Source organism: Styela clava, chromosome 3, assembly GCF_964204865.1.
Source record: "Styela clava chromosome 3, kaStyClav1.hap1.2, whole genome shotgun sequence".
Lineage (NCBI taxonomy): Eukaryota > Metazoa > Chordata > Ascidiacea > Stolidobranchia > Styelidae > Styela > Styela clava.
Window position 1 is genome coordinate 23,691,979 of NC_135252.1, and position 20,723 is coordinate 23,712,701.

Consider the following 20,723-nt stretch of genomic DNA (forward strand, 5'->3'; position numbering starts at 1 on the left):
AGGCCTCCCGCGTGGCAGGCGAGAATTCTACCACTGAACCACCAACGCTCGTTCGCGGTAGGTTATCTTTTCACTCTCGATTGCATTTTAATGTTTTTATCTTAAATAAAACAAAATTAAACGCTGCGAGCAGGGCTCGAACCTCCGTGAGAATATCCCGCTGGATTTCAAGTCCAACGCCTTAAGCACTCGGCCATCAAAGTTACTACGTTAGTAATTTGTGGTTCAATGTTCATATGTTTACAAAATTAAACGCTGCGAGCAGGGTTCGAACCTGCGCGGGAATATCTCATTGGATTTCAAGTCCAACGCCTTAACCACTCGGGCATCACAGCTTCTACTTTAGTAGCTTTTGGTATACAGATTTTATCTCTTTAGTAAAATTCAAAAAATACATAAGCAACGGATATTGACGGGAAAGATGTATTAATGAGAATATAAAATGTATTCGCATAAATGAACACCATCTTCGCCGGGACTCGAACCCGGAACCTCTGAATTAGAAGTCCAGCGCGCTATCCATTGCGCCACGAAGACTCGCAAGGTTTAATCGAATCCCGATCTCCCGCGTGGCAGGCGAGAAATCTACCACTGAAACACCTATGCTCGTTGCGCAATAGGTTATCTTTTCGTTCTAGATTGCATTTTGATGTTCATATGTTAATAAAACAATATTAAACGCTACGAGCAGGGTACGAACCTGCGAGGGAATATCCCGCTGGATATCAAGTCCAACGCCTTAATCACTCGGTCATCACAGCTTCTCCGCTAGTAACTTGTGGTTCACAGACTTTGTCTCTTTATTAATAATTTAAAAAAGAGATAAGCATAAATTTAAAAAGTACATAAGCAACGGATTTTGATAGGAAAGATGTATTAATTAGAATTTAAAATGTATTCTGGATTAGAAGTCCAGTGCGCTATCCATTGCGCCACGAAGTCTCGCAACTTTTAATAGAAAACAGAACATTTTCCATATTTCGTACCATGAATTATTATCAAATTCTTGAAGATATTATGAGCTGCATTGGCCGGGAATCGAACCCGGGCCTCCCGCGTGGCAGGCGAGAATTCTACCACTGAACCACCAATGCTCGTTCGCGGTAGGTTATCTTTTCACTCTCGATTGCATTTTAATGTTTTTAACTTAAATAAAACAAAATTAAACGCTGCGAGCAGGGCTCGAACCTACGTGAAAATATCCCGCTGGATTTCATGTCCCACGCCTTAAGTACTCGGCCATCACAGTTACTACGTTAGTAATTTGTGGTTCAATGTTCATAAAATTAAACGCTGCGAGCAGGGTTCGAACCTGCGCGGGAATATCCCATTGGATTTCAAGTCCAACGCCTTAACCACTCGGCCATCACAGCTTCTACTTTAGTAACTTTTGTTATACAGATTTTATCTCGTTAGTAAAATTCAAAAAATACATAAGCAACGGATATTGACGGGAAATATGTATTAATTAGAATATAAAATGTATTCGCATAAATGAACACCATCTTCGCCAGGACTCGAACCCGGAACCTCTGGATTAGAAGTACAGCGCGCTATCCATTGCGCCACGAAGACTCGCAAGGTTTAATCGAATCCCGATCTCCCGCGTGGCAGGCGAGAAATCTACCACTGAAACACCAATGCTCGTTGTGCAATAGGTTATCTTTTCACTCTCGATTGCATTTTGATGTTCATATGTTAATAAAACAATATTAAATGCTGCGAGCAGGGTACGAACCTGCGCGGGAATATCCCGCTGGATTTCAAGTCCAACGCCCTAATCACTCGGTCATCACAGCTTCTCCGCTAGTAACTTGTGGTTCACAGACTTTGTCTCTTTAGTGATAATTTAAAAAATAGATAGGCATAAAGTTAAAAAATACATAAGCAACGGATATTGATTGGAAAGATGTATTAATTAGAATTTAAAATGTATTCTGGATTAGAAGTCCAGTGCGCTATCCATTGCGCCACGAAGTCTCGCAACCTTTTAATAGAAAACAGACCATTTTCCATATTTTGTACCATGAATTATTATCAAATTCTTGAAAATATTATGAGCTGCATTGGCCGGGAATCGAACCCGGGCCTCCCGCGTGGCAGGCGAGAATTCTACCACTGAACTACCAATGCTCGTTCGCGGTAAGTTATCTTTTCACTCTCGATTGCATTTTAATGTTTTTATCTTAAATAAAACAAAATTAAACGCTGCGAGCAGGGCTCGAACCTCCGTGAGAATATCCCGCTTGATTTCAAGTCCAACGCCTTAAGCACTCGGCCATCACAGTTACTACGTTAGTAATTTATGGTTCAATGTTCATATGTTTACAAAATTAAACGCTGCGAGCAGGGTTTCAACCTGCGCAGGAATATCCCATTGGATTTCAAGTCCAACGCCTTAACCACTCGGCCATTACAGATTCCACTTTAGTAACTTTTGGTATACAGATTTTATCTCTTTAGTAAAATTTAAAAAAATACATAAGCAACGGATATTGACGGTAAAGATGTATTAATTAGAATTTAAAATGTATTCGCATAAATGAACACCACCTTCGCCGGGACTCGAACCCAGAACCTCTGGATTAGAAGTCGAGCGCGCTATCCATTGCGCCACGAAGACTCGCAAGGTTTAATCGAATCCCGATCTCCCACGTGGCAGGCGAGAAATCTACCACTGAAACACCAATGCTCGTTGCGCAATAGGTTATCTTTTCACTCTCGATTGCATTTTAATGTTCATATGTTAATAAAACAAGATTAAACGCTGCGAGCAGGGTACGAACCTGCGCGGGAATATCCCGCTGTATTTCAAGTCCAACGCCTTAATCACTCGGTCATCACAGCTTCTCCGCTAATAACTTGTGGTTCACAGACTTTGTCTCTTTAGTAATAATTTAAAAAAGAGATAAGCATAAATTTAAAAAATACATAAGCAACGGATATTGATGGGAAAGATGTATTAATTAGAATTTAAAATGTATTCTGGATTAGAAGTCCAGTGCGCTAACCATTGCGCCACGAAGACTCGCAACTTTTAATAGAAAACAGAACATTTTCCATTTTTCGTACCCTGAATTAATATCAAATTCTTAAAAATATTATGAGCTGCATTGGCCGGGAATCGAACCCGGGTTGCCCGCGTGGCAGGCGAGAATTCTACCACTGAACCACCAATGCTCGTTCGCGGTAGGTTATCTTTTCACTCTCGATTGCAATTTAATGTTTTTAACTTAAATAAAACAAAATTAAACGCTGCGAGCAGGGCTCGAACCTCCGTGAGAAAATCCCGCTTGATTTCAAGTCCAACGCCTTAAGCACTCGGCCATCACAGTTACTACGTTAGTAATTTGTGGTTCAATGTTTCCTATGTTTACAAAATTAAACGCTGCGAGCAGGGTTCGAACCTGCGCGGGAATATCCCATTGGATTTCAAGTCCAACGCCTTAACCTCTCGGCCATCACAGCTTCTACTTTAGTAACTTTTGTTATACAGATTTTATCTCTTTAGTAAAATTCAAAATATACATAACCAACGGATATTGACGGGAAAGATGTATTAATTAGAATATAAAATGTAGTCGCATAAATGAACACCATCTTCGCCGGGACTCGAACCCGGAACCTCTGGATTAGAAGTCCAGCGCGCTATCCATTGCGCCACGAAGACTCGCAAGGTTTAATCGAATCCCGATCTCCCGCGTGGCAGGCGAGAAATCTACCACTGAAACACCAATGCTCGTTGCGCAATAGGTTATCTTTTCACTCTCGATTGCATTTTGATGTTCATATGTTAATAAAACAATATTAAACGCTGCGAGCAGGGTACGAACCTGCGCGGAATATCCCGCTGGATTTCAAGTCCAACGCCTTAATCACTCGGTCATCACAGCTTCACCGCTAGTAACTTGTGGTTCACAGACTTTGTCTCTTTAGTAATAATTTAAAAAAGAAATAAGCATAAATTTAAAAAATACATAAGCAACGGATATTGATGGGAAAAATGTATTAATTAGAATTTAAAATGTATTCTGGATAGAAGACCAGTGCGCTATCGATTGCGCCACGAAGTCTCGCAACTTTTAATAGAAAACAGATCATTTTCCATATTTTGTACCATGAAATATTATCAAATTCTTGAAAATATTATGAGCTGCATTGGCCGGGAATCAAACCCAGGCCTCCCGCGTGGCAGGCGAGAATTCTACCACTGAACCACCAACGCTCGTTCGCGGTAGGTTATCTTTTCACTCTCGATTGCATTTTAATGTTTTTATCTTAAATAAAACAAAATTAAACGCTGCGAGCAGGGCTCGAACCTCCGTGAGAATATCCCGCTGGATTTCAAGTCCAACGCCTTAAGCACTCGGCCATCAAAGTTACTACGTTAGTAATTTGTGGTTCAATGTTCATATGTTTACAAAATTAAACGCTGCGAGCAGGGTTCGAACCTGCGCGGGAATATCTCATTGGATTTCAAGTCCAACGCCTTAACCACTCGGGCATCACAGCTTCTACTTTAGTAGCTTTTGGTATACAGATTTTATCTCTTTAGTAAAATTCAAAAAATACATAAGCAACGGATATTGACGGGAAAGATGTATTAATGAGAATATAAAATGTATTCGCATAAATGAACACCATCTTCGCCGGGACTCGAACCCGGAACCTCTGAATTAGAAGTCCAGCGCGCTATCCATTGCGCCACGAAGACTCGCAAGGTTTAATCGAATCCCGATCTCCCGCGTGGCAGGCGAGAAATCTACCACTGAAACACCAATGCTCGTTGTGCAATAGGTTATCTTTTCACTCTCGATTGCATTTTGATGTTCATATGTTAATAAAACAATATTAAATGCTGCGAGCAGGGTACGAACCTGCGCGGGAATATCCCGCTGGATTTCAAGTCCAACGCCCTAATCACTCGGTCATCACAGCTTCTCCGCTAGTAACTTGTGGTTCACAGACTTTGTCTCTTTAGTAATAATTTAAAAAATAGATAAGCATAAATTTAAAAAATACATAAGCAACGGATATTGATTGGAAAGATGTATTAATTAGAATTTAAAATGTATTCTGGATTAGAAGTCCAGTGCGCTATCCATTGCGCCACGAAGTCTCGCAACTTTTATTAGAAAACTTTTCCATATTTTGTACCATGAATTATTATCAAATTCTTGAAAATATTATGAGCTGCATTGGCCGGGAATCGAACCCGGGCCTCCCGCGTGGCAGGCGAGAATTCTACCACTGAACCACCAATGCTCGTTCGCGGTAAGTTATCTTTTCACTCTCGATTGCATTTTAATGTTTTTATCTTAAATAAAACAAAATTAAACGCTGCGAGCAGGGCTCGAACCTCCGTGAGAATATCCCGCTCGATTTCAAGTCCAATGCCTTAAGCACTCGGCCATCACAGTTACTACGTTAGTAATTTATGGTTCAATGTTCATATGTTTACAAAATTAAACGCTGCGAGCAGGGTTTCAACCTGCGCGGGAATATCCCATTGGATTTCAAGTCCAACGCCTTAACCACTCGGCCATCACAGATTCCACCTTAGTAACTTTTGGTATACAGATTTTATCTCTTTAGTAAAATTCAAAAAATACATAAGCAACGGATATTGACGGTAAAGATGTATTAATTAGAATTTAAAATGTATTCGCATAAATGAACACCATCTTCGCCGGGACTCGAACCCAGAATCTCTGGATTAGAAGTCGAGCGCGCTATCCATTGCGCCACGAAGACTCGCATGGTTTAATCGAATCCCGATCTCCCACGTGGCAGGCGAGAAATCTACCACTGAAACACCAATGCTCGTTGCGCAATAGGTTATCTTTTCACTCTCGATTGCATTTTAATGTTCATATGTTAATAAAACAAGATTAAACGCTGCGAGCAGGGTACGAACCTGCGCGGGAATATCCCGCTGTATTTCAAGTCCAACGCCTTAATCACTCGGTCATCACAGCTTCTCCGCTAATAACTTGTGGTTCACAGACTTTGTCTCTTTAGTAATAATTTAAAAAAGAGATAAGCATAAATTTAAAAAATACATAAGCAACGGATATTGATGGGAAAGATGTATTAATTAGAATTTAAAATGTATTCTGGATTAGAAGTCCAGTGACTAATCATTGCGCCACGAAGACTCGCAACTTTTAATAGAAAACAGAACATTTTCCATATTTCGTACCCTGAATTATTATCAAATTCTTGAAAATATTATGAGCTGCATTGGCCGGGAATCGAACCCGGGCCTCCCGCGTGGCAGGCGAGAATTCTACCACTGAACCACCAATGCTCGTTCGCGGTAGGTTATCTTTTCACTCTCGATTGCAATATAATGTTTTTAACTTAAATAAAACAAAATTAAACGCTGCGAGCAGGGCTCGAACCTCCGTGAAAATATCCCGCTGGATTTCAATTCCAACGCCTTAAGCACTCGGCCATCACAGTTACTACGTTAGTAATTTGTGGTTCAATGTTCATATGTTTACAAAATTAAACGCTGCGAGCAGGGTTTGAACCTGCGCGGGAATATCCCATTGGATTTCAAGTCCAACGCCTTAACCACTCGGCCATCACAGCTTCTACTTTAGAAACTTTTGTAATACAGATTTTATCTCGTTAGTAAAATTCAAAAAATACATAAGCAACGGATATTGACGGGAAAGATGTATTAATGAGAATATAAAATGTATTCGCATAAATGAACACCATCTTCGCCGGGACTCGAACCCGGAACCTCTGGATTAGAAGTCCAGCGCGCTATCCATTGCGCCACGAAGACTCGCAAGGTTTAATCGAATCCCGATCTCCCGCGTGACAGGCGAGAAATCTACCACTGAAACACCAATGCTCGTTGCGCAATAGGTTATCTTTTCACTCTCGATTGCATTTTGATGTTCATATGTTAATAAAACAATATTAAACGCTGCGAGCAGGGTACGAACCTGCGCGGGAATATCCCGCTGGATTTCAAGTCCAACGCCTTAATCACTCGGTCATCACAGCTTCTCCGCTAGTAACTTGTGGTTCACAGACTTTGTCTCTTTAGTAATAATTTAAAAAAGAGATAAGCATAAGTTTAAAAAATACATAAGCAACGGATATTGATGGGAAAGATGTATTAATTAGAATTTAAAATGTATTCTGGATTAGAAGACCAGTGCGCTATCCATTGCGCCACGAAGTCTCGCACCTTTTAATAGAAAACAGAACATTTTCCATATTTCGTACCATGAATTATTATCAAATTCTTGAAAATATTATGAGCTGCATTGGCCGGGAATCGAACCCGGGCCTCCCGCGTGACAGGCGAAAATTCTACCACTGAACCACCTATGCTCGTTCGCGGTAAGTTATCGTTTCACTCTCGATTGCATTTTAATGTTTTTATCTTAAATAAAACAAAATTAAACGCTGCGAGCAGGGCTCGAACCTCCGTGAGAAAATCCCGCTTGATTTCAAGTCCAACGCCTTAAGCACTCGGCCATCACAGTTACTACGTTAGTAATTTATGGTTCAATGTTCATATTTTTACAAAATTAAACGCTGCGAGCATAGTTTCAACCTGCGCGGGAATATCCCATTGGATTTCAAGTCCAACGCCTTAACCACTCGGCCATCACAGATTCCACTTTAGTAACTTTTGGTATACAGATTTTATCTCTTTAGTAAAATTTAAAAAATACATAAGCAACGGATATTGACGGTAAAGATGTATTAATTAGAATTAAAAATGTATTCGCATAAATGAACACCATCTTCGCCGGGACTCGAACCCAGAACCTCTGGATTAGAAGTCCAGCGCGCTATCCATTGCGCCACGAAGACTCGCAAGGTTTAATCGAATCCCGATATCCCACGTGGCAGGCGAGAAATCTACCACTGAAACACCAATGCTCGTTGCGCAATAGGTTATCTTTTCACTCTCGATTGCATTTTGATGTTCATATGTTAATAAAACAAGATTAAACGCTGCGAGCAGGGTACGAACCTGCGCGGGAATATCCCGCTGTATTTCAAGTCCAACGCCTTAATCACTCGGTCATCACAGCTTCTCCGCTAATAACTTGTGGTTCACAGACTTTGTCTCTTTAGTAATAATTTAAAAAAGAGATAAGCATAAATTTAAAAAATACATAAGCAACGGATATTGATGGGAAAGATGTATTAATTAGAATTTAAAATGTATTCTGGATTAGGAGACCAGTGCGCTATCCATTGCGCCACGAAGTCTCGCACCTTTTAATAGAAAACAGAACATTTTCCATATTTCGTACCATGATTTATTATCAAATTCTTGAAAATATTATGAGCTGCATTGGCCGGGAATCGAACCCGGGCCTCCCGCGTGGCAGGCGAGAATTCTACCACTGAACCACCAATGCTCGTTCGCGGTAGGTTATCTTTTCACTCTCGATTGCATTTTAATGTTTTTATCTTAAATAAAACAAAATTAAACGCTGCGAGCAGGGCTCGAACCTCCGTGAGAATATCCCGCTGGATTTCAAGTCCAACGCCTTAAGCACTCGGCCATCAAAGTTACTACGTTAGTAATTTGTGGTTCAATGTTCATATGTTTACAAAATTAAACGCTGCGAGCAGGGTTCGAACCTGCGCGGGAATATCTCATTGGATTTCAAGTCCAACGCCTTAACCACTCGGCCATCACAGCTTCTACTTTAGTAACTTTTGGTATACAGATTTTATCTCTTTAGTAAAATTCAAAAAAAAAATAAGCAACGGATATTGACGGGAAAGATGTATTAATGAGAATATAAAATGTATTCGCATAAATGAACACCATCTTCGCCGGGACTCGAACCCGGAACCTCTGGATTAGAAGTCCAGCGCGCTATCCATTGCGCCACAAAGACTCGCAAGGTTTAATCGAATCCCGATCTCCCGCGTGGCAGGCGAGAAATCTACCACAGAAACACCAATGCTCGTTGCGCAATAGGTTATCTTTTCACTCTCGATTGCATTTTGATGTTCATATGTTAATAAAACAATATTAAACGCTGCGAGCAGGGTACGAACCTGCGCGGGAATATCCCGCTGGATATCAAGTCCAACGCCTTAATCACTCGGTCATCACAGCTTCTCCGCTAGTAACTTGTGGTTCCCAGACTTTGTCTCTTTAGTAATAATTTAAAAAAGAGATAAGCATTAATTTAAAAAATACATAAGCAACGGATATTGATGGGAAAGATGTATTAATTAGAATATAAAATGTATTCTGGATTAGAAGTCCAGTGCGCTAACCATTGCGCCACGAAGACTCGCAACTTTTAATAGAAAACAGAACATTTTCCATATTTCGTACCCTGAATTATTATCAAATTCTTGAAAATATTATGAGCTGCATCGGCCGGGAATCGAACCCGGGCCTCCCGCGTGGCAGGCGAGAATTTTACCACTGACCCACCAATGCTCGTTCGCGGTAGGTTATCTTTTCACTCTCGATTGCATTTTAATGTTTTTAACTTAAATAAAACAAAATTAAACGCTGCGAGCAGGGCTCGAACCTCCGTGAAAATATCCCGCTGGATTTCAAGTCCAACGCCTTAAGCAATCGGCCATCAAAGTTACTACGTTAGTAATTTGTGGTTCAATGTTCATATGTTTACAAAATTAAACGCTGCGAGCAGGGTTCGAACCTGCGCAGGAATATCTCATTGGATTTCAAGTCCAACGCCTTAACCACTCGGGCATCACATCTTCTACTTTAATAACTTTTGGTATACAGATTTTATCTCTTTAGTAAAATTCAAAAAATACATAAGCAACGGATATTGATGGGAAAGATGTATTAATGAGAATATAAAATGTATTCGCATAAATGAACACCATCTTCGCCGGGACTCGAACCCGGAACCTCTGGATTAGAAGTCCAGCGCGCTATCCATTGCGCCACGAAGACTCGCAAGGATTAATCGAATCCCGATCTCCCCCGTGGCAGGCGAGAAATCTACCACTGAAACACCAATGCTCGTTGCGCAATAGGTTATCTTTTCACTCTCGATTGCATTTTGATGTTCATATGTTAATAAAACAATATTAAACGCTGCGAGCAGGGTACGAACCTGCGCGGGAATATCCCGCTGGATTTCAAGTCCAACGCCTTAATCACTCGGTCATCACAGCTTCTCCGCTAGTAACTTGTGGTTCACAGACTTTGTCTCTTTAGTAATAATTTAAAAAAGAGATAAGCATAAATTTAAAAAATACATAAGCAACGGATATTGATGGGAAAGATGTATTAATTAGAATTTAAAATGTATTCTGGATTAGAAGACCAGTGCGCTATCCATTGCGCCACGAAGTCTCGCAACTTTTAATAGAAAACAGAACATTTTCCATATTTCGTACCATGAATTATAATCAAATTCTTGAAAATATTATGAGCTACATTGGCCGGGAATCGAACCCGGGCCTCCCGCGTGGCAGGCGAGAATTCTACCGCTGAACCACCAATGCTCGTTCGTGGTAGGTTATCTTTTCACTCTCGATTGCATTTTAATGTTTTTAACTTAAATAAAACAAAATTAAACGCTGCGAGCAGGGCTCGAACCTCCGTGAAAATATCCCGCTGGATTTCATGTCCAACGCCTTAAGCACTCGGCCATCACAGTTACTACGTTAGTAATTTGTGGTTCAATGGCCATCACAGCTTCTACTTTAGTAACTTTTGGTATACAGATTTTATCTCGTTAGTAAAATTCAAAAAATACATAAGCAACGGATATTGACGGGAAAGATTAATTAATTAGAATATAAAATGTATTCGCATAAATGATCACCATCTTCGCCGGGACTCGAACCCGGAACCTCTGGATTAGAAGTCCAGCGCGCTATCCATTGCGCCACGAAGACTCGCAAGGTTTAATCGAATCCCGATCTCCCGCGTGGCAGGCGAGAAATCTACCACTGAAACACCAATGCTCGTTGCGCAATAGGTTATCTTTTCACTCTCGATTGCATTTTGGTGTTCATATGTTAATAAAACAATATTAAACGCTGCGAGCAGGGTACGAACCTGCCTGGAATATCCCGCTGGATTTCAAGTCCAACGCCTTAATCACTCGGTCATCACAGCTTCTCCGCTAGTAACTTGTGGTTCACAGACTTTGTCTCTTTAGTAATAATTTAAAAAATACATAAGCAACGGATATTGATGGGAAAGATGTATTAATTAGAATTTAAAATGTATTCTGGATTAGAAGACCAGTGCGCTATCCATTGCGCCACGAAATCTCGCACCTTTTAATTGAAAACAGAACATTTTCCATATTTCGTACCATGAATTATTATCAAATTCTTGAAAATATTATGAGCTGCATTGGCCGGTAATCGAACCCGGGCCTTCCGCGTGGCAGGCGAGAATTCTACCACTGAACCACCAATGCTCGTTCGCGGTAAGTTATCTTTTCACTCTCGATTGCATTTTTATGTTTTTATCTTAAATAAAACAAAATTAAACGCTGCGAGCAGGGCTCGAACCTCCGTGAGAATATCCCGCTTGATTTCAAGTCCAACGCCTTAAGCACTCGGCCATCACAGTTACTACGTTAGTAATTTATGGTTCAATGTTCATATGTTTACAAAATTAAACGCTGCGAGCAGGGTTTCAACCTGCGCGGGAATATCCCATTGGATTTCAAGTCCAACGCCTTAACCACTCGGCCATCACAGATTCCACTTTAGTAACTTTTGGTATACAGATTTTATCTCTTTAGTAAAATTTGAAAAATACATAAGCAACGGATATTGACGGGAAAGATGTATTAATTAGAATTTAAAATGTATTCCCATAAATGAACACCATCTTCGCCGGGACTCGAACCCAGAACCTCTGGATTAGAAGTCCAGCGCGCTATCCATTGCGCCACGAAGACTCGCAAGGTTTAATCGAATCCCGATCTCCCACGTGGCAGGCGAGAAATCTACCACTGAAACACCAATGTTCGTTGCGCAATAGGTTATCTTTTCACTCTCGATTGCATTTTGATGTTCATATGTTAATAAAACACGATTAAACGCTGCGAGCAGGGTACGAACCTGCGCGGGAATATCCCGCTGTATTTCAAGTCCAACGCCTTAATCACTCGGTCACCACAGCTTCTCCGCTAATAACTTGTGGTTCACAGACTTTGTCTCTTTAGTAATCATTTAAAAAAGAGATAAGCATAAATTTTCAAAAAATACATAAGCAACGGATATTGATGGGAAAGATGTATTAATTAGAATTTAAAATGTATTCTGGATTAGAAGTACAGTGCGCTAACCTTTGCGCTACGAAGACTCGCAACTTTTAATAGAAAACAGAACATTTTCCATATTTCGTACCCTGAATTATTATCAAATTCTTGAAAATATTATGAGCTGCATTGGCCGGGAATCTAACCCGGGCCTCCCGAGTGGCAGGCGAGAATTCTACCACTGAACCACCAATCCTCGTTCGCGGTAGGTTATCCTTTCACTCTCGATTGCAATTTAATGTTTTTAACTTAAATAAAACAAAATTAAACGCTGCGATCAGGGTTCGAACCTGCGCGGGAATATCCCATTGGATTTCAAGTCCAACGCCTTAACCACTCGGCCATCACAGCTTCTACTTTATTAACTTTTGGTATACAGATTTTATCTCTTTAGTAAAATTCAAAAAATACATAAGCAACGGATATTGACGGGAAAGATGTATTAATGAGAATATAAAATGTATTCGCATAAATGAACACCATCTTCGCCGGGACCCGAACCCCGAACCTCTGGATTAGAAGTCCAGTGCGCTATCCATTGCGCCACGAGGTCTCGCAACTTTTAATAGAAAACAGAACATTTTCCATATTTCGTACCATGAATTATTATCAAATTCTTGAAAATATCATGAGCTGCATTGGCCGGGAATCGAACCCGGGCCTCCCGCATGGCAGGCGAGAATTCTACCACTGAACCACCAATGCTCGTTCGCGGTAGGTTATCTTTTCACTCTCGATTGCATTTTAATGTTTTTAACTTAATTAAAACAAAATTAAACGCTGCGAGCAGGGCTCGAACCTCCGTGAAAATATCCCGCTGGATTTCATGTCCAACGCCTTAAGGACTCGGCCATCACAGTAACTACGATAGTAATTTGTGGTTCAATGTTCATATGTTTACAAAATTAAACGCTGCGAGCAGGGTTCGAACCTGCGCGGGAATATCCCATTGGATTTCAAGTCCAACGACTTAACCACTCGGCCATCACAGCTTCTACTTTAGTAACTTTTGTTATACAAATTTTATCTCGTTAGTAAAATTCAAAAAAATACATAAGCAACGGATATTGACGGGAGAGATTAATTAATTGGAATATAAAATGTATTCGCATAAATGAACACCATCTTCGCCGGGACTCGAACCCGAAACCTCTGGATTAGAAGTCCAGCGCGCTATCCATTGCGCCACGAAGACTCGCAAGGTTTAATCGAATCCCGATCTCCCGCGTGGCAGGCGAGAAATCCACCACTGAAACACCAATGCTCGTTGCGCAATAGGTTATCTTTTCACTATCGATTGCATTTTGATGTTCATATGTTAATAAAACAATATTAAACGCTGCGATCAGGGTACGAACCTGCGCGGGAATATCCCGCAAGATTTCAAGTCCAACGCCTTAATCACTCGGTCATCACAGCTTCACCGCTAGTAACTTGTGGTTCACAGACTTTGTCTCTTTAGTAATAATTTAAAAAAGAAATGAGCATAAATTTAAAAAATACATAAGCAACGGATATTGATGGGAAAGATGTATTAATTAGAATTTAAAATGTATTCTGGATTAGAAGACCAGTGCGCTATCCATTGCGCCACGAAGTCTCGCAACTTTTAATAGAAAACAGATCATATTCCATATTTTGTACCATGAAATATTATTAAATTCTTGAAAATATTATGAGCTGCATTGGCCGGGAATCGAACCCAGGCCTCCCGCGTGGAAGGCGAGAATTCTACCACTGAACCACCAATGCTCGTTCGCGGTAGGTTATCTTTTCACTCTCGATTGCATTTTAATGTTTTTATCTTAAATAAAACAAAATTAAACGCTGCGAGCAGAGCTCGAACCTCCGTGAGAATATCCCGCTGGATTTCAAGTCCAACGCCTTAAGCACTCGGCCATCAAAGTTACTACGTTAGCAATTTGTGGTTCAATGTTCATATGTTTACAAAATTAAACGCTGCGAGCAGGGTTCGAACCTGCGCTGGAATATCTCATTGGATTTCAAGTCCAACGCCTTAACCACTCGGCCATCACAGCTTATACTTTAGTAACTTTTGGTATACAGATTTTATCTCTTTAGTAAAATTCAAAAAATACATGAGCAACAGATATTGACGGGAAAGATGTATTAATGAGAATATAAAATGTATTCGCATAAATGAACACCATCTTCGCCGGGACTCAAACCCGGAACCTCTTGATTAGAAGTCCAGCGCGCTATCCATTGCGCCACGAAGACTTGCAAGGTTTAATCGAATCCCGATCTCCCGCGTGGCAGGCGAGAAATCTACCACAGAAACACCAATGCTCGTTGCGCAATAGGTTATCTTTTCACTCTCGATTGCAATTTGCTGTTCATATGTTAATAAAACAATATTAAACGCTGCGAGCAGGGTACGAACCTGCGCGGGAATATCCCGCTGGATATCAAGTCCAACGCCTTAATCACTCGGTCATCACAGCTTCTCCGCTAGTAACTTGTGGTTCACAGACTTTGTCTCTTTAGTAATAATTTAAAAAAGAGATAAGCATAAATTTAAAAAATACATAAGAAACGGATATTGATGGGAAAGAGGTATTAATTAGAATTTAAAATGTATTCTGGATTAGAAGTCCAGTGCGCTATCCATTGCGCCACGAAGTCTCAAAACTTTTAATAGAAAACAGAACATTTTCCATATTTCGTACCATGAATTATAATCAAATTCTTGAAAATATTATGAGCTGCATTGACCGGGAATCGAACCCGGGCCTCCCGCGTGGCAGGCGAGAATTCTACCACTGAACCACCAATGCTCGTTCGCGGTAGGTTATCTTTTCACTCTCGACTGCATTTTAATGTTTTTACCTTAAATAAAACAAATTTAAACCCTGCGAGCAGGGCTCGAATCTCCGTGAGAATATCCCGCTCGATTTCAAGTCCAACGCCTTAAGCACTCGGCCATCACAGTTACTACGTTAGTAATTTGTGGTTCAATTTTCATATGTTTTCAAAATTAAACGCTGCGATCAGGGTTCGAACCTGCGCGGGAATATCCCATTGGATTTCAAGTCCAACGCCCATAACCACTCGACCATCACAGCTTCTACTTTAGTAACTTTTGTTATACAGATTTTATCTCGTTAGTAAAATTCAAAAAATACATAAGCAACGGATATTGACGGGAAAGATGTATTAATTAGAATATAAAATGTATTCGCATAAATGAACACCATCTTCGCCGGGACTCGAACCCGGAACCTCTGGATTAGAAGTCCAGCGCGCTATCCATTGCGCCACGAAGACTCGCAAGGTTTAATCGAATCCCGATCTCCCGCGTGGCAGGCGAGAAATCTACCACTGAAACACCAATGCTCGTTGCGCAATAGGTTATCTTTTCACTCTCGATTGCATTTTGATGTTCATATGTTAATAAAACAATATTAAACGCTGCGAGCAGGGTACGAACCTGCGCGGGAATATCCCGCTGGATTTCAAGTCCAACGCCTTAATCACTCGGTCATCACAGCTTCTCCGCTAGTAACTTGTGGTTCACAGACTTTGTCTCTTTAGTAATAATTTAAAAAATACATAAGCAACGGATATTGATGGGAAAGATGTATTAATTAGAATTTAAAATGTATTCTGGATTAGAAGACCAGTGCGCTATCCATTGCGCCACGAAGTCTCGCACCTTTTAATAGAAAACAGAACATTTTCCATATTTCGTACCATGAATTATTATCAAATTCTTGAAAATATTATGAGCTGCATTGGCCGGTAATCGAACCCGGGCCTTCCGCGTGGCAGGCGAGAATTCTACCACTGAACCACCAATGCTCGTTCGCGGTAAGTTATCTTTTCACTCTCGATTGCATTTTAATGTTTTTATCTTAAATAAAACAAAATTAAACGCTGCGAGCAGGGCTCGAACCTCCGTGAGAATATCCCGCTTGATTTCAAGTCCAACGCCTTAAGCACTCGGCCATCACAGTTACTACGTTAGTAATTTATGGTTCAATGTTCATATGTTTACAAAATTAAACGCTGCGAGCAGGGTTTCAACCTGCGCGGGAATATCCCATTGGATTTCAAGTCCAACGCCTTAACCACTCGGCCATCACAGATTCCACTTTAGTAACTTTTGGTATACAGATTTTATCTCTTTAGTAAAATTTAAAAAATACATAAGCAACGGATATTGACGAGAAAGATGTATTAATTAGAATTTAAAATGTATTCCCATAAATGAACACCATCTCCGCCGGGACTCGAACCCAGAACCTCTGGATTAGAAGTCCAGCGCGCTATCCATTGCGCCACGAAGACTCGCAAGGTTTAATCGAATCCCGATCTCCCACGTGGCAGGCGAGAAATCTACCACTGAAACATCAATGCTCGTTGCGCAATAGGTTATATTTTCACTCTCGATTGCATTTTGATGTTCATATGTTAATAAAACACGATTAAACGCTGCGAGCAGGGTACGAACCTGCGCGGGAATATCCCGCTGTATTTCAAGTCCAACGCCTTAATCACTCGGTCACCACAGCTTCTCCGCTAATAACTTGTGGTTCACAGACTTTGCCTCTTTAGTAATCATTTAAAAAAGAGATAAGCATAAATTTAAAAAATACATAAGCAACGGATATTGATGGGAAAGATGTATTAATTAGAATTTAAAATGTATTCTGGATTAGAAGTCCAGTGCGCTAACCATTGCGCCACGAAGACTCGCAACTTTTAATAGAAAACAGAACATTTTCCATATTTCGTACCCTGAATTATTATCAAATTCTTGAAAATATTATGAGCTGCATTGGCCGGGAATCTAACCCGGGCCTCCCGAGTGGCAGGCGAGAATTCTACCACTGAACCACCAATCCTCGTTCGCGGTAGGTTATCCTTTCACTCTCGATTGCAATTTAATGTTTTTAACTTAAATAAAACAAAATTAAACGCTGCGATCAGGGTTCGAACCTGCGCGGGAATATCCCATTGGATTTCAAGTCCAACGCCTTAACCACTCGGCCATCACAGCTTCTACTTTAGTAACTTTTGGTATACAGATTTTATCTCTTTAGTAAAATTCAAAAAATACATAAGCAACGGATATTGACGGGAAAGATGTATTAATGAGAATATAAAATGTATTCGCATAAATGAACACCATCTTCGCCGGGACCCGAACCCCGAACCTCTGGATTAGAAGTCCAGTGCGCTATCCATTGCGCCACGAGGTCTCGCAACTTTTAATAGAAAACAGAACATTTTCCATATTTCGTACCATGAATTATTATCAAATTCTTGAAAATATCATGAGCTGCATTGGCCGGGAATCGAACCCGGGCCTCCCGCATGGCAGGCGAGAATTCTACCACTGAACCACCAATGCTCGTTCGCGGTAGGTTATCTTTTCACTCTCGATTGCATTTTAATGTTTTTAACTTAATTAAAACAAAATTAAACGCTGCGAGCAGGGCTCGAACCTCCGTGAAAATATCCCGCTGGATTTCATGTCCAACGCCTTAAGGACTCGGCCATCACAGTAACTACGATAGTAATTTGTGGTTCAATGTTCATATGTTTACAAAATTAAACGCTGCGAGCAGGGTTCGAACCTGCGCGGGAATATCCCATTGGATTTCAAGTCCAACGACTTAACCACTCGGCCATCACAGCTTCTACTTTAGTAACTTTTGTTATACAAATTTTATCTCGTTAGTAAAATTCAAAAAAATACATAAGCAACGGATATTGACGGGAGAGATTAATTAATTGGAATATAAAATGTATTCGCATATATGAACACCATCTTCGCCGGGACTCGAACCCGAAACCTCTGGATTAGAAGTCCAGCGCGCTATCCATTGCGCCACGAAGACTCGCAAGGTTTAATCGAATCCCGATCTCCCGCGTGGCAGGCGAGAAATCCACCACTGAAACACCAATGCTCGTTGCGCAATAGGTTATCTTTTCACTATCGATTGCATTTTGATGTTCATATGTTAATAAAACAATATTAAACGCTGCGATCAGGGTACGAACCTGCGCGGGAATATCCCGCAAGATTTCAAGTCCAACGCCTTAATCACTCGGTCATCACAGCTTCACCGCTAGTAACTTGTGGTTCACAGACTTTGTCTCTTTAGTAATAATTTAAAAAAGAAATGAGCATAAATTTAAAAAATACATAAGCAACGGATATTGATGGGAAAGATGTATTAATTAGAATTTAAAATGTATTCTGGATTAGAAGACCAGTGCGCTATCCATTGCGCCACGAAGTCTCGCAACTTTTAATAGAAAACAGATCATATTCCATATTTTGTACCATGAAATATTATTAAATTCTTGAAAATATTATGAGCTGCATTGGCCGGGAATCGAACCCAGGCCTCCCGCGTGGAAGGCGAGAATTCTACCACTGAACCACCAATGCTCGTTCGCGGTAGGTTATCTTTTCACTCTCGATTGCATTTTAATGTTTTTATCTTAAATAAAACAAAATTAAACGCTGCGAGCAGGGCTCGAACCTCCGTGAGAATATCCCGCTGGATTTCAAGTCCAACGCCTTAAGCACTCGGCCATCAAAGTTACTACGTTAGCAATTTGTGGTTCAATGTTCATATGTTTACAAAATTAAACGCTGCGAGCAGGGTTCGAACCTGCGCTGGAATATCTCATTGGATTTCAAGTCCAACGCCTTAACCACTCGGCCATCACAGCTTATACTTTAGTAACTTTTGGTATACAGATTTTATCTCTTTAGTAAAATTCAAAAAATACATGAGCAACAGATATTGACGGGAAAGATGTATTAATGAGAATATAAAATGTATTCGCATAAATGAACACCATCTTCGCCGGGACTCAAACCCGGAACCTCTTGATTAGAAGTCCAGCGCGCTATCCATTGCGCCACGAAGACTTGCAAGGTTTAATCGAATCCCGATCTCCCGCGTGGCAGGCGAGAAATCTACCACAGAAACACCAATGCTCGTTGCGCAATAGGTTATCTTTTCACTCTCGATTGCAATTTGCTGTTCATATGTTAATAAAACAATATTAAACGCTGCGAGCAGGGTACGAACCTGCGCGGGAATATCCCGCTGGATATCAAGTCCAACGCCTTAATCACTCGGTCATCACAGCTTCTCCGCTAGTAACTTGTGGTTCACAGACTTTGTCTCTTTAGTAATAATTTAAAAAAGAGATAAGCATAAATTTAAAAAATACATAAGAAACGGATATTGATGGGAAAGAGGTATTAATTAGAATTTAAAATGTATTCTGGATTAGAAGTCCAGTGCGCTATCCATTGCGCCACGAAGTCTCAAAACTTTTAATAGAAAACAGAACATTTTCCATATTTCGTACCATGAATTATAATCAAATTCTTGAAAATATTATGAGCTGCATTGACCGGGAATCGAACCCGGGCCTCCCGCGTGGCAGGCGAGAATTCTACCACTGAACCACCAATGCTCGTTCGCGGTAGGTTATCTTTTCACTCTCGACTGCATTTTAATGTTTTTACCTTAAATAAAACAAATTTAAACCCTGCGAGCAGGGCTCGAATCTCCGTGAGAATATCCCGCTCGATTTCAAGTCCAACGCCTTAAGCACTCGGCCATCACAGTTACTACGTTAGTAATTTGTGGTTCAATTTTCATATGTTTTCAAAATTAAACGCTGCGATCAGGGTTCGAACCTGCGCGGGAATATCCCATTGGATTTCAAGTCCAACGCCCATAACCACTCGACCATCACAGCTTCTACTTTAGTAACTTTTGTTATACAGATTTTATCTCGTTAGTAAAATTCAAAAAATACATAAGCAACGGATATTGACGGGAAAGATGTATTAATTAGAATATAAAATGTATTCGCATAAATGAACACCATCTTCGCCGGGACTCGAACCCGGAACCTCTGGATTAGAAGTCCAGCGCGCTATCCATTGCGCCACGAAGACTCGCAAGGTTTAATCGAATCCCGATCTCCCGCGTGGCAGGCGAGAAATCTACCACTGAAACACCAATGCTCGTTGCGCAATAGGTTATCTTTTCACTCTCGATTGCATTTTGATGTTCATATGTTAATAAAACAATATTAAACGCTGCGAGCAGGGTACGAACCTGCGCGGGAATATCCCGCTGGATTTCAAGTCCAACGCCTTAATCACTCGGTCATCACAGCTTCTCCGCTAGTAACTTGTGGTTCACAGACTTTGTCTCTTTAGTAATAATTTAAAAAAGAGATAAGCATAAATTTAAAAAATACATAAGCAACGGATATTGATGGGAAAGATGTATTAATTAGAATTTAAAATGTATTCTGGATTAGAAGACCAGTGCGCTATCCATTGCGCCACGAAGTCTCGCACCTTTTAATAGAAAACAGAACATTTTCCATATTTCGTACCATGAATTATTATCAAATTCTTGAAAATATTATGAGCTG

At 40.6% G+C, this 20,723-nt stretch overlaps 38 non-coding genes across 38 annotated transcripts; all 38 read right to left on the reverse strand.

Moving 5' to 3' along the window:
• Positions 1 to 464: 464 nt before the first annotated feature.
• On the reverse strand, positions 465 to 537 carry Trnar-ucu (transfer RNA arginine (anticodon UCU)). The gene has a single exon. It is a non-coding gene; the product is annotated as a tRNA-Arg (tRNA).
• Positions 538 to 1,023: 486 nt separating this feature from the next.
• Trnag-gcc (transfer RNA glycine (anticodon GCC)) lies at positions 1,024 to 1,094 on the reverse strand. Its single transcript has one exon. It is a non-coding gene; the product is annotated as a tRNA-Gly (tRNA).
• A 197-nt stretch (positions 1,095 to 1,291) lies between these two features.
• Positions 1,292 to 1,373, reverse strand: Trnas-uga (transfer RNA serine (anticodon UGA)). Its single transcript has one exon. It is a non-coding gene; the product is annotated as a tRNA-Ser (tRNA).
• A 689-nt stretch (positions 1,374 to 2,062) lies between these two features.
• Positions 2,063 to 2,133, reverse strand: Trnag-gcc (transfer RNA glycine (anticodon GCC)). Its single transcript has one exon. It is a non-coding gene; the product is annotated as a tRNA-Gly (tRNA).
• Positions 2,134 to 3,386: 1,253 nt separating this feature from the next.
• Trnas-uga (transfer RNA serine (anticodon UGA)) lies at positions 3,387 to 3,468 on the reverse strand. The gene has a single exon. It is a non-coding gene; the product is annotated as a tRNA-Ser (tRNA).
• A 129-nt stretch (positions 3,469 to 3,597) lies between these two features.
• On the reverse strand, positions 3,598 to 3,670 carry Trnar-ucu (transfer RNA arginine (anticodon UCU)). Its single transcript has one exon. It is a non-coding gene; the product is annotated as a tRNA-Arg (tRNA).
• A 971-nt stretch (positions 3,671 to 4,641) lies between these two features.
• On the reverse strand, positions 4,642 to 4,714 carry Trnar-ucu (transfer RNA arginine (anticodon UCU)). The gene has a single exon. It is a non-coding gene; the product is annotated as a tRNA-Arg (tRNA).
• A 480-nt stretch (positions 4,715 to 5,194) lies between these two features.
• On the reverse strand, positions 5,195 to 5,265 carry Trnag-gcc (transfer RNA glycine (anticodon GCC)). The gene has a single exon. It is a non-coding gene; the product is annotated as a tRNA-Gly (tRNA).
• Positions 5,266 to 6,239: 974 nt separating this feature from the next.
• Trnag-gcc (transfer RNA glycine (anticodon GCC)) lies at positions 6,240 to 6,310 on the reverse strand. Its single transcript has one exon. It is a non-coding gene; the product is annotated as a tRNA-Gly (tRNA).
• A 205-nt stretch (positions 6,311 to 6,515) lies between these two features.
• Trnas-uga (transfer RNA serine (anticodon UGA)) lies at positions 6,516 to 6,597 on the reverse strand. Its single transcript has one exon. It is a non-coding gene; the product is annotated as a tRNA-Ser (tRNA).
• A 129-nt stretch (positions 6,598 to 6,726) lies between these two features.
• Positions 6,727 to 6,799, reverse strand: Trnar-ucu (transfer RNA arginine (anticodon UCU)). Its single transcript has one exon. It is a non-coding gene; the product is annotated as a tRNA-Arg (tRNA).
• Positions 6,800 to 7,285: 486 nt separating this feature from the next.
• Positions 7,286 to 7,356, reverse strand: Trnad-guc (transfer RNA aspartic acid (anticodon GUC)). The gene has a single exon. It is a non-coding gene; the product is annotated as a tRNA-Asp (tRNA).
• Positions 7,357 to 7,772: 416 nt separating this feature from the next.
• Positions 7,773 to 7,845, reverse strand: Trnar-ucu (transfer RNA arginine (anticodon UCU)). The gene has a single exon. It is a non-coding gene; the product is annotated as a tRNA-Arg (tRNA).
• A 486-nt stretch (positions 7,846 to 8,331) lies between these two features.
• Trnag-gcc (transfer RNA glycine (anticodon GCC)) lies at positions 8,332 to 8,402 on the reverse strand. The gene has a single exon. It is a non-coding gene; the product is annotated as a tRNA-Gly (tRNA).
• Positions 8,403 to 8,607: 205 nt separating this feature from the next.
• Trnas-uga (transfer RNA serine (anticodon UGA)) lies at positions 8,608 to 8,689 on the reverse strand. Its single transcript has one exon. It is a non-coding gene; the product is annotated as a tRNA-Ser (tRNA).
• A 129-nt stretch (positions 8,690 to 8,818) lies between these two features.
• Positions 8,819 to 8,891, reverse strand: Trnar-ucu (transfer RNA arginine (anticodon UCU)). The gene has a single exon. It is a non-coding gene; the product is annotated as a tRNA-Arg (tRNA).
• A 973-nt stretch (positions 8,892 to 9,864) lies between these two features.
• Trnar-ucu (transfer RNA arginine (anticodon UCU)) lies at positions 9,865 to 9,937 on the reverse strand. Its single transcript has one exon. It is a non-coding gene; the product is annotated as a tRNA-Arg (tRNA).
• Positions 9,938 to 10,423: 486 nt separating this feature from the next.
• On the reverse strand, positions 10,424 to 10,494 carry Trnag-gcc (transfer RNA glycine (anticodon GCC)). The gene has a single exon. It is a non-coding gene; the product is annotated as a tRNA-Gly (tRNA).
• Positions 10,495 to 10,817: 323 nt separating this feature from the next.
• On the reverse strand, positions 10,818 to 10,890 carry Trnar-ucu (transfer RNA arginine (anticodon UCU)). Its single transcript has one exon. It is a non-coding gene; the product is annotated as a tRNA-Arg (tRNA).
• A 949-nt stretch (positions 10,891 to 11,839) lies between these two features.
• Trnar-ucu (transfer RNA arginine (anticodon UCU)) lies at positions 11,840 to 11,912 on the reverse strand. Its single transcript has one exon. It is a non-coding gene; the product is annotated as a tRNA-Arg (tRNA).
• Positions 11,913 to 12,544: 632 nt separating this feature from the next.
• Trnas-uga (transfer RNA serine (anticodon UGA)) lies at positions 12,545 to 12,626 on the reverse strand. The gene has a single exon. It is a non-coding gene; the product is annotated as a tRNA-Ser (tRNA).
• Positions 12,627 to 12,909: 283 nt separating this feature from the next.
• Trnag-gcc (transfer RNA glycine (anticodon GCC)) lies at positions 12,910 to 12,980 on the reverse strand. The gene has a single exon. It is a non-coding gene; the product is annotated as a tRNA-Gly (tRNA).
• Positions 12,981 to 13,185: 205 nt separating this feature from the next.
• Trnas-uga (transfer RNA serine (anticodon UGA)) lies at positions 13,186 to 13,267 on the reverse strand. The gene has a single exon. It is a non-coding gene; the product is annotated as a tRNA-Ser (tRNA).
• Positions 13,268 to 13,397: 130 nt separating this feature from the next.
• On the reverse strand, positions 13,398 to 13,470 carry Trnar-ucu (transfer RNA arginine (anticodon UCU)). The gene has a single exon. It is a non-coding gene; the product is annotated as a tRNA-Arg (tRNA).
• Positions 13,471 to 13,956: 486 nt separating this feature from the next.
• Trnag-ucc (transfer RNA glycine (anticodon UCC)) lies at positions 13,957 to 14,027 on the reverse strand. Its single transcript has one exon. It is a non-coding gene; the product is annotated as a tRNA-Gly (tRNA).
• A 205-nt stretch (positions 14,028 to 14,232) lies between these two features.
• Positions 14,233 to 14,314, reverse strand: Trnas-uga (transfer RNA serine (anticodon UGA)). The gene has a single exon. It is a non-coding gene; the product is annotated as a tRNA-Ser (tRNA).
• A 129-nt stretch (positions 14,315 to 14,443) lies between these two features.
• Positions 14,444 to 14,516, reverse strand: Trnar-ucu (transfer RNA arginine (anticodon UCU)). Its single transcript has one exon. It is a non-coding gene; the product is annotated as a tRNA-Arg (tRNA).
• A 486-nt stretch (positions 14,517 to 15,002) lies between these two features.
• Trnag-gcc (transfer RNA glycine (anticodon GCC)) lies at positions 15,003 to 15,073 on the reverse strand. Its single transcript has one exon. It is a non-coding gene; the product is annotated as a tRNA-Gly (tRNA).
• A 417-nt stretch (positions 15,074 to 15,490) lies between these two features.
• Trnar-ucu (transfer RNA arginine (anticodon UCU)) lies at positions 15,491 to 15,563 on the reverse strand. Its single transcript has one exon. It is a non-coding gene; the product is annotated as a tRNA-Arg (tRNA).
• A 950-nt stretch (positions 15,564 to 16,513) lies between these two features.
• Trnar-ucu (transfer RNA arginine (anticodon UCU)) lies at positions 16,514 to 16,586 on the reverse strand. The gene has a single exon. It is a non-coding gene; the product is annotated as a tRNA-Arg (tRNA).
• A 630-nt stretch (positions 16,587 to 17,216) lies between these two features.
• On the reverse strand, positions 17,217 to 17,298 carry Trnas-uga (transfer RNA serine (anticodon UGA)). Its single transcript has one exon. It is a non-coding gene; the product is annotated as a tRNA-Ser (tRNA).
• A 283-nt stretch (positions 17,299 to 17,581) lies between these two features.
• Positions 17,582 to 17,652, reverse strand: Trnag-gcc (transfer RNA glycine (anticodon GCC)). Its single transcript has one exon. It is a non-coding gene; the product is annotated as a tRNA-Gly (tRNA).
• A 205-nt stretch (positions 17,653 to 17,857) lies between these two features.
• Trnas-uga (transfer RNA serine (anticodon UGA)) lies at positions 17,858 to 17,939 on the reverse strand. The gene has a single exon. It is a non-coding gene; the product is annotated as a tRNA-Ser (tRNA).
• Positions 17,940 to 18,069: 130 nt separating this feature from the next.
• On the reverse strand, positions 18,070 to 18,142 carry Trnar-ucu (transfer RNA arginine (anticodon UCU)). Its single transcript has one exon. It is a non-coding gene; the product is annotated as a tRNA-Arg (tRNA).
• Positions 18,143 to 18,628: 486 nt separating this feature from the next.
• On the reverse strand, positions 18,629 to 18,699 carry Trnag-ucc (transfer RNA glycine (anticodon UCC)). The gene has a single exon. It is a non-coding gene; the product is annotated as a tRNA-Gly (tRNA).
• A 205-nt stretch (positions 18,700 to 18,904) lies between these two features.
• Positions 18,905 to 18,986, reverse strand: Trnas-uga (transfer RNA serine (anticodon UGA)). Its single transcript has one exon. It is a non-coding gene; the product is annotated as a tRNA-Ser (tRNA).
• A 688-nt stretch (positions 18,987 to 19,674) lies between these two features.
• On the reverse strand, positions 19,675 to 19,745 carry Trnag-gcc (transfer RNA glycine (anticodon GCC)). The gene has a single exon. It is a non-coding gene; the product is annotated as a tRNA-Gly (tRNA).
• A 417-nt stretch (positions 19,746 to 20,162) lies between these two features.
• Positions 20,163 to 20,235, reverse strand: Trnar-ucu (transfer RNA arginine (anticodon UCU)). Its single transcript has one exon. It is a non-coding gene; the product is annotated as a tRNA-Arg (tRNA).
• Between the last annotated feature and the right edge of the window lie 488 nt (positions 20,236 to 20,723).